This window comes from Salvelinus namaycush, chromosome 9 (genome assembly GCF_016432855.1).
Source record: "Salvelinus namaycush isolate Seneca chromosome 9, SaNama_1.0, whole genome shotgun sequence".
NCBI lineage: Eukaryota > Metazoa > Chordata > Actinopteri > Salmoniformes > Salmonidae > Salvelinus > Salvelinus namaycush.
The window spans coordinates 5,232,851-5,245,407 of NC_052315.1; the positions used below are offsets into that span (position 1 = coordinate 5,232,851).

General features: G+C 47.0%; 1 protein-coding gene across 1 annotated transcript in view; it reads left to right on the plus strand.

The window, feature by feature from the left end:
- LOC120053667 (calmodulin-regulated spectrin-associated protein 2-like) overlaps positions 1-12,557 on the plus strand; it is a 105,186-nt gene that overhangs the window by 38,863 nt on the left and 53,766 nt on the right. The window lies entirely within an intron of this gene.

Sequence of the window (12,557 nt, forward strand, 5' to 3'; positions counted from 1 at the left end):
TTAGGGGGAGGAGGCATCTTGTTTTAGGGGGAGGAGGCATCTTGTTTTAGGGGGAGGAGGCATCTTGTTTTAGGGGGAAACGGCATCTTGTTTTAGGCAACAGTTTCGCCTACTCGAGTGAGAGGCTAACCGACTCTGAAGTCAAACTGGAATCTACCTCCGTCTCTCCTTTCCCTCCCTTCCTCCCCCCTCCATCTTGCCTCGGTCGAGCTGCTGTAGCTCCATTGGCATGGGGGTTATACAGTAGGACTTGGACTTAAAGTGCGCTAAAGGGCTCAATCATAGAATTGTTCTAGTATAAGCCTGGGCCTAGATATTATCTAGGATCCGGATATGATTTCCACTCTATTTAGTTATAATACCTCATGATAATCTTCAGACCGCACTATTTACAGAGAGAGTTTTCATCAATATTTTTCATAGCGGTCTATTTACCATGAAAAACCGATGCTGGCACTAAGACTGCACTCAAGCGAGCTGTATATGGCCATAAGCCAACATTCAGAGGGTGTTTCTCGTGGCCAGTGTTTTTATAAAAAATAAAATAAAAAAACATGTATTTAATTTTGTAATTTTTTATTTAAACTTACACAGACAACAAAAGACAGACCCACAATAACATCAACGACATCACACCTGTCCTGCCGCACATGTTCTGTAACGATCGTCGTCATATTCCTCCTCCTCGGATGAGGAGGAGCATGGATCAGACCAACACGCAGCGAGGTATGTAGACATAATGAATTTATTAGACACGACGAACACTGACACGAACTATACTTGAATATTTACAAAATAACAAACAAACAACGTAGACTGACCTGAACATGCAAACTACATAAAACGAAGCACGCATGAACAGGAACGAACGAACGAACGAGACGAGACAGTACCGTGTGGTGCAATAAACACAGACACAGCGACAATCACCCACAAACAAACAGTGAGAACAACCTACCTTAATATGACTCTCAATCAGAGGAAACGTCCAACACCTGCCTCTAATTGAGAGCCATACCAGGCAACCCATTAACCCAACATAGAAAACACATAACATAGACTACCCACCCAAACTCACGCCCTGACCAATTAAACACATACCAAACAACAGAAAACAGGTCAGGAACGTGACAGAACCCCCCCCTCAAGGTGCGAACTCCGGGCGCACCCCTAAAACTCAAGGGGAGGGTCTGGGTGGGCATCTGTCCGCGGTGGCGGCTCCGGCGGTGGACGAGGACACCACTCCACCACTGTCTTTGTCCCCCTCCTTAGCGTCCTTTGAGTGGCGACCCTCGCCCCCGACCATGGTCCAGGAACCTTCACTAAGGCCCCTCCTACATAGAGGAGACAACTCAGGAACGAGAGGTAGCTCAGGCCAGAGAGGTAGCTCAGGCCAGAGAGGTAGCTCAGGCCAGAGAGGTAGCTCAGGCCAGAGAGGTAGCTCAGGCCAGAGAGGTAGCTCAGGCCAGAGAGGTAGCTAAGGACAGAGAGGTAGCTTAGGACAGAGGGACAACTCTGTACTAATGGCAGCTCCGGACTGAGTGGCAGCTCCGGACTGAGTGGCAGCTCCGGACTGAGTGGCAGCCCCGGACTGGGTGGCAGCCCCGGACTGGGTGGCAGCTCCGGACTGGGTGGCCGCTCCGGACTGGAGGGCAGCTCATGACTGTAGGGCAGCTCCTGACTGTAGGGCAGCTCCTGACTGTAGGGCAGCTCATGACTGTAGGGCAGCTCATGACTGTAGGGCAGCTCATGACTGAAGGGCAGCTCATGACTGAAGGGCAGCTCATGACTGAAGGGCAGCTCATGACTGAAGGGCAGCTCATGACTGAAGGGCAGCTCATGACTGAAGGGCAGCTCATGACTGAAGGGCAGCTCATGACTGAAGGGCAGCTCATGACTGTAGGGCAGCTCATGACTGTAGGGCAGCTCCTGAATGGCTGGCGGCTCTGGCAGCTCCTGACTGGCTGGCGGCTCTGGCAGCTCCTGACTGGCGGCTCTGGCAGCTTCTGACTGGCTGGCGGCTCTGGCAGCTCCTGACTGACGGACGGCTCTAGCGGCTCCTGACTGACGGACAGATGGCTCAGACGGCGCTGGGCAGACGAGGAGTGCAGGCGGCGTTGGGCAGACAGCCGACTCTGACCTGCTGAGGCGCACAGTAGGCCTGGTGCGTGGTGCTGGAACTGGTGGTACCGGGCTGAGGGCACGCACCTCAGGGCGAGTGCGGGGAGAAGGAACAGTGCGTACAGGGCTCTGGAGACGCACTGGAAGCCTGGTGCATGGTGTAGGCACTGGTGGTACTGAGCTGGGGCGGGAAGGTGGCGCCGGATATACCGGACCGTGCAGGCGTACTGGCTCCCTTGAGCACTGAGCCTGCCCAACCTTACCTGGTTGCATGCTCCCCGTAGCCCGTCCAGTGCGGGGAGGTGGAATAACCCGCACTGGGTTGTGTTGGCGAACCGGGGACACCATGCGTAAGGCTGGTGCCATGTACACCGGCCCGAGGAGACGTACTGGAGGCCAGATATGTTGAGCCGGCTTCATGGCACTTGGCTCAATGCTCACTCTAGCCCGGCTAGTGCGGGGAGGTGGAATAACCCGCACCGGGCTATGAACACGTACAGGAGACACCATGCGCTCTACTGCGTAACACGGTGTCTGCCCGTACTCTCGCTCTCCACGGTAAGCCCGGGAAGTTGGCGCAGGTCTCCTACCTGACTTCGCCACACTACCCTTTAGCCCCCCCCCCAAGAAATTTTTGGGTTGTACTTGCGGGCTTCCAGCCTTGCTTCCGTGCTGCCTCCTCATATCGTCGCCTCTCCGCTTTAGATGCCTCCAGCTCCGCCTTGGGGCGGCGACACTCCTCTGGCTCTGCCCAGGGTCCTTCTCCGTCCAGAATCTCTTCCCATGTCCATTCCTCCTTGACCCACTGCTGCTGTCGCTGCTGTCCGTTAACCCGCTGCTTGATCCGGGTTTGGTGGGTGATTCTGTAACGATCGTCGTCATATTCCTCCTCCTCGGATGAGGAGGAGCATGGATCAGACCAACACGCAGCGAGGTATGTAGACATAATGAATTTATTAGACATGACGAACACTGACACGAACTATACTTGAATATTTACAAAATAACAAACAAACAACGTAGACTGACCTGAACATGCAAACTACATAAAACGAAGCACGCATGAACAGGAAAGAACGAACGAACGAGACGAGACAGTACCGTGTGGTGCAATAAACACAGACACAGCGACAATCACCCACAAACAAACAGTGAGAACAACCTACCTTAATATGACTCTCAATCAGAGGAAACGTCCAACACCTGCCTCTAATTGAGAGCCATACCAGGCAACCCATTAACCCAACATAGAAAACACATAACATAGACTACCCACCCAAACTCACGCCCTGACCAATTAAACACATACCAAACAACAGAAAACAGGTCAGGAACGTGACATGTTCCCACCGCATCTCCAGCGCCTGCAAGACCATGGCCTCAAACTGTGTCACTCTGCCCTTCTCTGTCTCCCACACCCTTTCACTATTCAAATAATAATTCATTTGATTCTTCTATCATCCCAACAATGGAGGATCACTTGATTTCCAGTTAAGTAAAAAAAAAAAAAAAAAAAAAAATTTTTTTGATTAATGAGAAAAGTATGGTCCAACCCATTGGGTATCTCACCGCACCTTCGTATGCCATGTCTTGAAATATGCAGATAGACGGATTAAAAGTACATTTACATCGTAAAACTTCTGATGGCCAACTTTCTAACTCCGCCCATAACTTTTGGACTTTACTCCCAGAAGGCATGAATTATCGAGTCATTGTTAATTGTATACTTAAGACATGACTCTGCCATTATGCTGTAGAATGTATTTATTTTGACTCTTGTATAATAAATGCTATTCATTAGTTTATACTGGATTAAGCGTACATTTTTGTTAACTGTAATTGTGTTAGTTATGTTCCAGCACTCCCTCCATCTTGTTTCAATATCAGTTTTTAAGTCTTGGTTCCAATAGTTAATATTTTTTGTATAGGCTCAGTTGGATAGTTAATATTTTTTGTATAGGCTCAGTTGGATATATCTTTTGTTCTGAGAGATTGTGAGTTGGACAGGCTCTCTGCAAGGTTTTGTATATATTTTTCCTGAGAGACTGTGAGTTGGACAGGCTCTCTGCAAGGTTTTGTATATATTTTTCCTGAGAGACTGTGAGTTGGACAGGCTCTCTGCAAGGTTTTGTATATATTTTTCCTGAGAGACTGTGAGTTGGACAGGCTCTCTGCAAGGTTTTGTATATATTTTTCCTGAGAGACTGTGAGTTGGACAGGCTCTCTGCAAGGTTTTGTATATATTTTTCCTGAGAGACTGTGAGTTGGACAGGCTCTCTGCAAGGTTTTGTATATATTTTTCCTGAGAGACTGTGAGTTGGACAGGCTCTCTGCAGGGTTTTGTATATATTTTTCCTGAGAGACTGTGAGTTGGACAGGCTCTCTGCAAGGTTTTGTATATATTTTTCCTGAGAGACTGTGAGTTGGACAGGCTCTCTGCAAGGTTTTGTATATATTTTTCCTGAGAGACTGTGAGTTGGACAGGCTCTCTGCAAGGTTTTGTATATATTTTTCCTGAGAGACTGAGTTGGACAGGCTCTCTGCAAGGTTTTGTTTATTTTACTTCATATGAACATCCTTTTCTTTTTCTGGCTCAAATAGGATTCTCTCAACATTGCTTAAAAGATTTCAGATCGACATTTCGGGATATAAAACTTTTAAGTTGGCATGTATTTGAAAACGTCTACATTGGTCAGTCCAAATTGGCGTTGCCAGTGATTTTAATGCAGGGGAACTGAAATCCGTCTCAACTCATTTTAACCATCATGTCATCTGTGCAACTAGAGGCGACAAAACTCTAGAACACCTTTATTCCACACACAGAAAGGCATGCAAGGCTCTCCCTCGCCCTCCCTTTGGCAAATCAGACCATAACTCTATCCTCCTGCTTCCTGCTCACAAGCAAAAACTCAAACAGGAAGTACCAGTGAAGCGGATGGTAAGGTACAGGACTGTTTCGCTGGCCCAGACTGGAGTATGTTCCGAGATTCATCCGATCCCTTTTCAACCTATCCCTGACCCGGTCTGTAATACCAACTTGTTTCAAGCAGACCACCATAGTCCGCGTGCCCAAGAACGCCAAGGTAACCTACCTAAATGACTACCAGCTATTGCCATGAAATTCTTTGAAAGGCTGGTCATGGCTCACATCAACACCATCATCCCAGACACCCTGGACCCACTCCAATTTGCATACCGCCCCAAAAGATCCACGGATGATGCAATCTCTATTGCACTCCACACTGCCCTCACCCACCTGGACAAATCAAATCACACAAGGAATACCTATGTACCTATGCTGTTCATTAGACTACAGCTCAGCATTCAACACCATAGTCCCCTCCAAGTTCATCACCAAGTTCAGGACCCTGGAACAGAACACCTACCTGGGCAGCTGGATCCTGGACGAGCACCCCCAGGCACTGAAGGTAGGCAAAAACCCATTCGCCACACTGACCATCAACACAGAGGCCCATCGGGTGTGTTCTTAGTCCCCTCCTGTACTCCTTGTACGAAAGGCTGTGAAGAAATAGTAGTTATCATAGTAGAATAGATAAAGTTCGTAATATCAGCGCTGTAGCTCCGCCCACCTGTGAAGTGGAGCAGAGCATGCTGGGCGATCTCCAGCTCTGTGAAGGTTAGCTCAAAGAGATGCCAAGTGAGAGACAGTTCCAGCTCCTGTGTTTTCCCACTAGTTAGCTCTCGTTGTGTTAGCCAAGGCCAGTGTGTGTCCTTACTGAAATGTAATTACATATTTTAATATCTTTCACATGTTTATTTACATTTTTACATTTGACATTTTAGTCATTTAGCAGAGACTCTCATCCAGGGTGACTTACAGGAGCAATTAGGGTTAAGTGCCTTGCTCATCGACAGAATTTGAACCTAGGTAGCTCGGGGATTCGAACCATCAACCTTTCGCTTACTGGCCCAATGCTCTTGTCCCCTGTTATTTTGTTTATATGCCCTGTAATTCTACAGATGTTATGTCATTTATGTGGGTATTGCATTATATTTCAGTGTTTAGAGGTATTGAGTTCGTTAAGCAGTTGTAGCCCTCTACTGAAGATGGCGGTGCTATGCGTTGTTGAATCCGTGGCATTATACCACCTCGACCATAGTTCTCTGTGTTGTCATCGGTGCCCTTATCACAGGAGACAACACCAAGTAAAACACAGCCTAAAGAATATACAGTCCACCAAGTCCTCAGTTACATTCCCTGTTCGAATGTATGAAAGTGTGTGTGTGTGGCATTAGTATGCATGTGTGTGCATGTTATGTGTGTGTGTGCGTTAGGGTGTCAGTATGTGTGACTGTGTAGGAGTCCAGTGTGCAAGAGAGTTCGTGCAAAAAAGGGTGAATGCAGGTAGTCCGTGTAGCTATTTACAGTGGTTCTTCCATTAGAAGTTTTGAGCTTATGCCCGTTAGTGGTAGATGGTGTCATTCTGTCATTGCACCACACTATCACAAGGGGGAGTTATAACGCTGATCTATCGGTAGTCTAAACTATGGCACAAATAGACTATCTTTTCGTAAATTAATGGAGGTGTTTTCAGTCTGAGAGTCTCTTCTCTGAGTCTAGAGTGCTACCGCACGGCAAGCGGTACCGGAGCGCTAAGTCTAGGTCCAAGAGGCTTCTAAACAGCTTCTACCCCCAGGCCATAAGACTCCTGAACAGCTAATCAAAGGGCTACCCAGACCCCTCTTTTATGCTGCTGCTACTCTGTTTATAATCTATGCTTAGTCACTTTAACTCTACCAACATGTACAGATCACCTCAATTACCTCGATTAACCGGTGCCCCCGCACATTGACTCTGTACCTTTTGGACCTCGACTTGGCGCTTGCCGTGTGGTAGCAGAGAGAACAGTCTAATGACTAGGGTGGCTGCAGTCTTTGACAATTTTTAGGGCCTTCCTCTGACACCGCCTGATATAGAGGTCCTGGATGGCAGGAAGCTTGGCCCCAGTGATGTACTGGGCTGTTCGCACTACCCTCTGTAGTGCCTTGCAGTCAGAGGCTGAGCAGTTGCCATACCAGGCAGTGATGCAACCAGTAAGGATGCTCTCGATGGTGCAGCTGTAGAACCTTTTGAGGATCTGAGGAACCATGCCAAATCTTTTCAGTCTCCTGAGGAGGAATAGGCTTTGTCGTGCCCTCTTCACGACTGTCTTGGTGTGTTTGGAATGACTAGAATGTAAATAGTATATTAGGCCATTCATTGTAAGGTTAAGTGTGATGAATTGAGTTAGCCGTGGAAAAGATCAAAGCGTGTGCACATAATTATGTGCTGTAAATATTTGGAAGTAGGACTCCTCGTAAAAACATTTGGAGGACATACTGGCTCCTGGTCTGTTAGTGCTGTATGGCCTGGTTCCTGGTCTGTTAGTGCTGTATGGCCTGGTTCCTGGTCTGTTAGTGCTGTATGGCCTGGTTCCTGGTCTGTTAGTGCTGTATGGCCTGGTTCCTGGTCTGTTAGTGCTGTATGGCCTGGTTCCTGGTCTGTTAGTGCTGTATGGCCTGGTTCCTGGTCTGTTAGTGCTGTATGGCCTGGCTCCTGGTCTGTTAGTGCTGTATGGCCTGGCTCCTGGTCTGTTAGTGCTGTATGGCCTGGTTCCTGGTCTGTTAGTGCTGTATGGCCTGGCTCCTGGTCTGTTAGTGCTGTATGGCCTGGTTCCTGGTCTGTTAGTGCTGTATGGCCTGGTTCCTGGTCTGTTAGTGCTGTATGGCCTGGTTCCTGGTCTGTTAGCCATGTCCCAGCAGTGTCTCGGGAAAGTATTGCCTCTCTGTTGTGTTCATTATAGTAATCCGTGTCTCAGCATTGCCTCTCTGTTGTGTTCATTATAGTAATCCATGTCTCTTTCTCCACATCTCCAACAGCTTTATTATGCACTCTTAACAAGTCACTAACAAGTATTCTACATTTCATAGAAGTAATATACGTAGGGAAAATTATATTCATATTATTTGGAGGGATTTTGAGACCATAGAAATACATGATAGTACTCTACTAGAGATACATGATAGTACTCTACTAGAGATACATGATAGTACTCTACTAGAGATACATGATAGTACTCTACTAGAGATACATGATAGTACTCTACTAGAGATACATGATAGTACTCTACTAGAGATACATGATAGTACTCTACTAGAGATACATGATAGTACTCTACTAGAGATACATGATAGTACTCTACTAGAGATACATGATAGTACTCTACTAGAGATACATGATAGTACTCTACTAGAGATACATGATAGTACTCTACTAGAGATACATGATAGTACTCTACTAGAGATACATGATAGTACTCTACTAGAGATACATTATAGTACTTTACTAGAGATAGTGCCCTGCAGAAATATTCACCCCCCTTGGCGTTTTTCCTATTTTGTTGCATTACAACCTATAATTTAAACAGATTTTTATTTGGATTTCATGTAATGTACATACACAAAATATTCAAAATTGGTGAAGTGAAAAAAAAAATACTTGTATAGAAAAATATATGAAAAGTGGTGCGTGCATATGTATTCACCCCTTTGCTATGAAGTCCCTTAATAAGATCTGGTGCAACCAACCTTCAGAAGTCACATAATTAGTTAGATTGCACACAGGTGGACTTTACTTAAGTGTCACATGATCTCAGTGTATATATACACCTGTTCTGAAAGGCCCCGGAGTCGGCAACACCACTAAGCAATGGGCACCACCAAGCAAGCGGCACTATGAAGACGAATGATCTCTCCAAACAGGTCAGGGACAACTTTGTGGAGAAGAACAGATCAGGGTTGGGTTATAAGAAAATATCCGAAACTTTGAACATCCCACAGAGCACCATTACATCCAGTATTGAAAAATGGAAAGAATATGGCACTACAACAAACCTGCCAAGACTCACGGACCAGGCAAGGAGGGCATTAATCGGAGAGGCAACAAAGAGACCAAAGATAACCCTGAAGGAGCTGCAAAGCTCCACAGCGGAAATTGGAGTATCAGTCCATAGGACCACTTTCAGCCGTACACTCCACAGAGCTGGGCTTTACGGAAGAGTGGTCAGAAAAATTAAGCAAACATGTTTGGTGTTCGCCAAAAGGCATGTGGGAGACTTCCCAAACATATGGAAGAAGGTACTCTGGTCAGATGAGACTAAAATGTAGCTTTTTGGCCATCAAAGAAAACGCTATGTCTGGCGCAAACCCAACACCTCATCAAATCAAATCAAATATATTTATATAGCCCTTCTTACATCAGCTGATATCTGAAAGTGCTGTACAGAAACCCAGCCTAAAACCCCAAAGAGCAAGCAATGCAGGTGTAGAAGCACGGTGGCTAGGAAAAACTCCCCGAAAAGGCCAAAACCTAGGAAGAAACCTAGAGAGGAACCAGGCTGAGGGGTGGCCAGTCCTCTTCTGGCTGTGCCGGGTGGAGATTATAACAGAACATGGCCAAGATGTTCAAATGTTCATAAATGACCAGCATGGTCAAATAATAATAATCACAGTAGTTGTCGAGGGTGCAACATGTCAGCACCTCAGGAGTAAATGTCAGTTGGCTTTTCATAGCCGATCATTAAGAGTATCTCTACCGCTCCTGCTGTCTCTAGAGAGTTGAAAACAGCAAGTCTGGGACAGGTAGCACGTCCGGTGAACAGGTCAGGGTTCCATAGCCGCAGGCAGAACAGTTGAAACTGGAGCAGCAGCACAGTGGACTGGGTGGACTGGGGACCAGGTGGACTGGGGACAGCAAGGAGTCATCATGCCAGGTAGTCCTGAGGCATGGTCCTAGGGCTCAGGCCCCCCGAGAGAGAGAAAGAAAGAGAGAATTAGAGAGAGCATACTTAAATTCACACAGGACACCAGATAAGACAGGAGAAGTACTCCAGATATAACAGACTGACCCTAGCCCCCCGACACAAACTACTGCAGCATAAATACTGGAGGCTGAGACAGGAGGGGTCAGGAGACACTGTGGCCCCATCCGAAGATACCCCCGGACAGGGCCAAACAGGCAGGATATAACCCCACCCACTTTGCCAAAGCACAGCCCCCACACCACTAGAGGGATAACTTCAACCACCAACTTACCATCCTGAGACAAGGCCGAGTATAGCCCACAAAGATCTCCGCCACGGGAACAAACCAAGGGGGGGCGCCAACCCAGACAGGAAAACCACGTCAGTGTCTCAACCCACTCAAGTGACGCACCCCTCCTAGGGACGGCATGGAATAGCACTAGTAAGCCAGTGACTCGGCCCCTGTAATTGGGTTAGAGGCAGAGAATCCCAGTGGAGAGAGGGGAACCGGCTAGGCAGAGACAGCAAGGGCGGTTCGTTGCTCCAGTGCCTTTCCATTCACCTTCACACTCCTGGGCCAGACTACACTCAATCATAGGACCTACTGAAGAGATGAGTTTTCAATAAAGACTTAAAGGTTGAGACCGAGTCTGCGTCTCTCACATGGGTAGGCAGACCATTCCATAAAAATTGAGTTCTATAGGAGAAAGCCCTGCCTCCAGCTGTTTGCTTAGAAATTCTAGGGACAATTAGGAGGCCTGCGTCTTGTGACCGTAGCGTACGTGTAGGTATGTACGGCAGGACCAAATCGGAAAGATAGGTAGGAGCAAGCCCATGTAATGCTTTGTAGGTTAGCAGTAAAACCTTGAAATCAGCCCTTGCCTTAACATCACCCCGAGAACACCATCCCTACAGTGAAGCATGGTGGTGGCAGCATCATGCTGTGGGGATGTTTTTCATCGGCAGGGACTGGGAAACTGCTCAGAATTGAAGGAATGATGGATGGCGCTAAATACAGGGAAATTCTTGAGGGAAACCTGTTTCAGTCTTCCAGAGATTTGAGACTGGGACGGAGGTTCACCTTCCAGCAGGACAATGACCCTGAGCATAATGCTAAAGCAACACTCGAGTGGTTTAAGGGGAAACATTTAAATATCTCTTGGAATGGCCTAGTCAAAGCCCAGACTTCAATCCAATTGAGAATCTGTGGTATGACTTAAAGATTGCTGTACACCAGCAGAACCCATCCAACTTGAAGGAGCTGGAGCAGTTTTGCCTTGAAGAACAGGTAAAAATCCCAGTGGCTAGATGTGCCAAGCTTATAGAGACATACCCCAAGAGACTTTCAGCTGTAATTGCTGCAAAAGGTGGCTCTACAAGGTATAGCCTTTGGGGGGGGGGTGAATAGTTATGCATGCTCAAGGTTGCTGTTTTTTTGTCCAACTTTTCTTGTTTGTTTCACAATAAAAAATATTTTGTATCTTCAAAGTGGAAGGCATGTTGTGTAAATCAAATGATACAAACCCCCCAAAAATCTATTTTAATTCCAGGTTGTAAGGCAACAAAATAGGAAAAATGTCAAGGGGGGTGAATATTTTCGCAAGCCACTGTACATTGTATTACTGTACTAGAGATACATGATATTACTGTACTACTGTGGTTGAGACAGACACACTCAACTCCTGACTCAGGCTGCAGGCTGGTGTAGGCGTCTCTCTCTGTCTCTCTATCTCTCTCTCCCCCTTCAGGGTGTGTGAACACAAAGTTAATTGGGTCGCTCAATGAGGGACGGACCCAAGTGTTTTCAGGGCAACAGCCACTGGGGAACGGCCAACTGAGAACTGCCAGACTCTATGTGGAGGAGGGGTAGCTAGGACTCCATGGTTCAATTCCATTCCCATAACTTGCTCCCTTACCTCGTTTTGTAGATTGGATAGATCTTGATGGGTCTAATCAAGGTTGCAATAGCTCCACCCACCCTTCTGATAGGCCAGGTTTAGCTTCCACCATATTCCAGACTCTTCTAGGGCTTTTCCAATATAGTGTTTAACATGGGTGCTTGGGGTTTATGTATATGGGTGCTTGGGGTTTATGTATATGGGTGCTTGGGGTTTATGTATATGGGTGCTTGGGGTTTATGTATATGGGTGCTTGGGGTTTATGTATATGAGTGCTTGGGGTTTATTTATATGGGTGCTTGGGGTTTATGTATATGGGTGCTTGGGGTTTACACTGGTGTTTTTGTGCCTGGCCCAAAAAACGTATAGGACCGTGGTACCAGTTAACCAAGTTAACAAGTGTATAGGGAGTAAGGCAGATACCGGAGTAACCTGATTAGAACGTGTCCCCATGATGAATTCCCTACTAAGGAGGCTACCAGAGTAACCCGATTAGAACGTGTCCCCATGATGAATTCCCCACTAAGGAGGCTACCAGAGTAACCCGGTTAGAACGTGTCCCCATGATGAATTCCCTACTAAGGAGGCTACCAGAGTAACCCGATTTAGAACGTGTCCCCATGATGAATTCCCTACTAAGGAGGCTACCAGAGTAACCCGATTAGAACGTGTCCCCATGATGAATTCCCCACTAAGGAGGCTACCAGAGTAACCCGATTAGAACGTGTCCCCATGA